The 5,005-nt window shown below is 36.0% G+C and overlaps 1 long non-coding RNA gene and 1 other non-coding gene across 2 annotated transcripts; both read left to right on the plus strand.

Moving 5' to 3' along the window:
• Positions 1-215: 215 nt before the first annotated feature.
• On the plus strand, positions 216-947 carry LOC140179510 (uncharacterized). The gene is made up of 2 exons (XR_011872994.1): positions 216-290; positions 649-947. It is a non-coding gene; the product is annotated as an uncharacterized lncRNA (long non-coding RNA).
• A 2,109-nt stretch (positions 948-3,056) lies between these two features.
• LOC112752379 (small nucleolar RNA R71) lies at positions 3,057-3,164 on the plus strand. The gene has a single exon (XR_003176818.1). It is a non-coding gene; the product is annotated as a small nucleolar RNA R71 (small nucleolar RNA).
• The last annotated feature ends 1,841 nt before the right edge of the window (positions 3,165-5,005 follow it).

Here is a 5,005-nt window from a genome sequence, read left to right on the forward strand (position 1 = left end):
GCCAATTTTCTCATGGCAATGAATTTGAGTAGTATCTTGATAAAGTATGTAATAAGGGGGAAAACAATGGAATTTATTTTTTTATGCCCCACCCCACCTCACTGCATCAATATAGTATCTTATATTTAGATGGATAACAAGTTGTTTGTGGCTCTGATGTGGTGTTGTAACAAGTGAAGACATTTCTTAATACATCTTTCGTTTGTTTCTTGTTAGACTTCCATGATACATGGGCCATCTTGGATGCTCGAGTGAAAGATACTTTTGATCTAAAGAAAACCATTCAAGAGGTAATTCTGATTCTGTCTGTCGAGTTTTGGAACCTTCTCGTATTAACATGACGAGTATACCTAATTTCCGCTTAAATTGTTTCCTGAAATTTGATCTCTACCTACTTGCATTGCATCCTGCATTGCCAATTGGTTAGATTTCTTTCTCCCTTTTGCATGGTAATTCAATAGTTCCTTTTGCCTTTTTTTTGTTTCTTTTTTGCAAAAGGAAAAAAAGCACTGAGCTTGCTTGCTAATGGGGTTATTCCTTGTTTCTTCATTGTTATGTCTTTGGTCGGTGATTGTTAGCATTTTCATTATTATGTTCTGTGAAAAGGAAATGAAATCATTTTGTTGATGTTGGTGTTATTTTTTTCAGCTCCACCAAACATTGCTGGGAATCATTCTGAGAGGGGGATATTGAGCTCGGTTATGTACTTGTTGGGCACAAGGTTGTAAGAAAAATATAAAATACAGAAAATGAGGGACCTTGATGTGATCTTGAGACCCCAGAACTGCTATTAATTTTTCATTGCTTTTGTAATTATACATGCGTTTTGCTTAGTTAGTGAATTTCGGCTGGATAGGAGGTTGAAGGGTTTTTTGTTACTGAAAAAACCTGGAAAGTTTTGTATAAGGATTAATGTATAAAATAATTATACCAAAAATTGTCACTAATTACTGTTTAATTTATCTTGTAATAAAAATTGCATACTATATTTATAGGTTTGGTAATAAAAAAAGATTGAAAATAAAAAAAAAGATTTTTTTTTTTAAAATTTGACAAGGCTATCGCCACGCTTTTAAAGCGTGGCTGTATCTCTCTATCGCCACGCTTTAAAAGCGTGGCCGTATCTCCCGCTATCGCCATGCTTTAAAAGCGTGGCCGTATCTCCTGCTAAAGCGTGGCCGTATCTCTCTATGGCCATGCTTTAAAAGCGTGGCTGTATCTCTCGCATATGGCCACGCTTTTTAAGCGGGGCAATCTGCGAAAGCGTGGCAAATAATAAAACGTGGTGATAGGTCACCAAAAGCGTGGCGATAGAGCAACCGCCACCCTTTGATAGGCCACCCTTTCAAAAGCGTGGCGGTAGCTCAAAAAGCGTGGCGAAAAGCTATCGCCACCCTTTTTCAACTTTTCGCCACGCTTTAAAAGCATGGCAATAGGGCTATTTTCTTGTAGTGTGTGGCCTCCCAACACGAAACTTAGAGTTTGACTGTGGGGCTCTGGTTGACTCTGTTTTGAGAGAAGCTTACTGTGCCTCTTTTCCATGTTTACAGAAGGATAACCTTGAGTTGTAAACACAAGGGAGTCCCCATTCAATTGAAGGACTAATTCACCACTGTTAACATCTATCATAGCTCTTGCTGTGGCTAGGAAGGGTCTTCCAAGGATGATGGATTCATCCTTATCCTTCCCAGTATCTAGGATTATGAAATTAGCAGGGATGTAAAGGTCTTCAACCTTTACTAACATGTCCTCTACTTGTCCATAAGCCTGTTTTATGGAATTGTCTGCCATCTCTAATGAGATTCTAGCAGCTTGCACCTCAAAGATTCCCAGTTTCTCCATTACAGAGAGTGGCATGAGGTTTATTCCTGACCCAAGGTCACATAGAGCCTTCTCAAAGGTCATGGTGCCTATGGTACAAGGTATTAGGAACTTTCTAGGATCCTATTTCTTCTGAGGCAATCTCAGTTGATCCAATGCATTTAGTTCATTGGTGAACAGGGGAGGTTCATCTCCCAAGTCTCATTACCAAATAAATTGGCATTCAGCTTCATGATTGCACCAAGGAACTTGGCAACTTGCTCTTCAGTAACATCCTCATTCTCTTCAGAAGAAGAATACTCATCAGAGCTCATGAAAGGCGTAAGGAGGTTCAATGGAATCTCTATGGTCTCTAGATGAGCCTCAGATTCCTTTAGTTCCTCAGAGGGAAACTCCTTATTGAACACTGGACGTCCCAGGAGGTCTTCCTCACTGGGATTCATGTCCTTAACCTGCCTTACAGGTTCGGTCATGGTGACTATGTCAATGGCCTTGCACTCTCCTTTTGGATTTTCTTCTGTATTGCTTGGGAGAGTACTAGGAGGGGTTTCAGTGATTCTTTTACTCAGCTAGCCCACTTGTGCTTCCAAATTTCTAATGGAGGATCTTGTTTTATTCATGAAACTCACAGTGGCCTTAGATAGATCAGAGACTAAGTTTGCTAAATTAAAGGTATTTTGTTCAGAGTTCTCTATCTGTTGCTGAGTGGATGATGGAAAAGGCTTGCTATTGCTAAACCTGTTTCTTCCACCATTATTAAAGCCTTGTTGAGGCTTTTGTTGATCCTTCCATGAGAGATTTGGGTGATTTCTCTATGAGGGATTATAGGTGTTTTCATATGGTTCACCCATGTAATTCACCTCTGCTATTGTAGGGTCCTCAGGATCATAAGCTTCTTCTTCAGAAGATGCCTCTTGAGTACTGTTGGATGCAGCTTGCATTCCATTCAGACTCTGAGAAATCATATTGAATTGCTAAGTCAATATTTTATTCTAGGCCAATATGGCATTCAGAGTATCAGTTTCAAGAACTCCCTTCTTCTGAGGTGTCCCATTACTCACAAGATTCCTCTCAGAAGTGTACATGAACTGGTTATTAGCAACCATGTCAATGAGTTCTTGAGCTTCTGCAGGTGTTTTCTTTAGGTGAATGGATCCACCTGCAGAAGTATCTAATGACATCTTAGCTAATTCAGACAGACCATCATAGAATATATCCATGATGCTCCATTCTGAAAGCATGTCAGAAGGACACTTTTTGGTCAGTTGCTTGTATCTCTCCCAAGCTTCATAGAGGGATTCACCTTCCTTCTGTCTGAAGGTTTGAACATCCACTCTAAGCTTACTCAGCTTTTGAGGAGGAAAGAACTTGGCTAAGAAAGCCGTGACCAGCTTATCCCAAGAGTTCAGGCTATCTTTGGGTTGAGAGTCCAACCATACTCTAGCTCTGTCTCTTACAGCAAACGGGAAAAGAATGAGCCTGTAGACTTCAGGATCTACTCCATTAGTCTTAACAGTATCACAGATCTGCAAGAATTCAGTTAAGAACTGAAAAGGATCTTCAGATGGAAGTCCATGAAACTTGCAGTTTTGTTGCATCAGAGAAACTAATTGAGGTTTCAGCTCAAAATTGTTTGCTCCAATGGTAGGGATGGAGATGCTTCTTCCATGTAAATTGGAATTAGGTGCAGTAAAGTCACCAAGCATCCTCCTTGCATTATTATAATTTTGGCTGCCATCTCCTCTTCCTGTTTGAAAATTTCTGTAAAGTTATCTCTGAGGTTGTATTTTAGCTTCTCTTAGTTTCCTCTTCAGAGTTCTTTCAGGTTCAGGGTCTGCTTCAACAAGAATGTTCTTGTCCTTGCTCCTGCTCATATGTAAAAGAGGGAACAGAAAAATAATAATAATAGGGATCCTTTTTATCACAGTATAGAGGTTCCCTTGTTGTTAGTAGAATAAGAAAGGGAATAAGAGTGAAGAAGAATGGATAATCCAAACACAAGGGTGAGGATAAGGGCAGTGAATTGAGATGAAGAGAAGTGTTAGTAAATGAATAAATAAATAGAAGAAGATGAGAGACAGAGAAGTTTTCGAAAATAAAATTTTGAAAAGGGGTTAGTGATTTTCGAAAATTAGGAATGAAAGCAAATTAAAATTAAAAATTGAAACAATTAATTAATTAAAAAGAATTTTTGAAAAAGAGGGAAGAGATTTTTGAAAATTAGAGAGAGAGAGAGTTAGTTAGGTAGTTTTGAAAGAGATAAGAAACAAACAAAAAGTTAATTAGTTAGTTGAAACAAATTTTGAAAATCAATTTTGAAAAGATAAGAAGATAAGAAGTTAGAAAAGATATTTTAAAATCAAATTTTTGAAAAAAGATATGTTTAAAAAAGATATGATTAAAAGGATATGATTTTGAAAAAGATAAAATAAAAAGATCTTTTTGAAAAGATATGATTGAAATTAGTTTTGAAAAAGATTTGATTTTTAAAAATCACAATTAATGACTAGATTCACAAGAAATCACAAGATATGATTCTAGAACTTAATGTTTGAATCTTTCTTAACAAGTAAGTAACAAACTTGAAATTTTTGAATCAAAACATTAATTGTTGAGGATATTTTCGAAAATTATGAGATGAAATTAGGAAAAAGATTTTTGAAAAATATTTTTAAAGTTTTCGAAAATAAATAAGAAAAATGAAAAAGATTTGATTTTTGAAAAAGATTTTGAAAAAGATAAGATTTTTTTTTAATTGAAAATTTGATTTGACTCATAAGAAACAACTAAATTTTTAAAAAGTTTTGAAAAAGTCAACTCAAATTTTCGAAATTTATGAGTGAAAAAGGGAAAGATATTTTTTTTTATTTTTGAATTTTCAATGATGAAAGAGAAAAACATGAAAAAGACTCAATGCATGAAAGTTATGGATCAAAACAATGAATGCATGCAAGAATGCTATGAATGTCAAGATGAACACCAAGAACACTTTGAAGATCATGATGAACATCAAGAACATATTTTTGAAAAATTTTCAATGCAAAGAAAACATGCAAGACACCAAACTTAGAAATCTTTCATGTTCAGACACTATGAATGCAAAAATGCACATGAAAAACAAGAAAAGACACAAAACAAGAAAACATCAAGATCAAACAAGAAGACTGGCCAGGAACAACTTGAA

This window comes from Arachis hypogaea, chromosome 15, assembly GCF_003086295.3.
Source record: "Arachis hypogaea cultivar Tifrunner chromosome 15, arahy.Tifrunner.gnm2.J5K5, whole genome shotgun sequence".
NCBI lineage: Eukaryota > Viridiplantae > Streptophyta > Magnoliopsida > Fabales > Fabaceae > Arachis > Arachis hypogaea.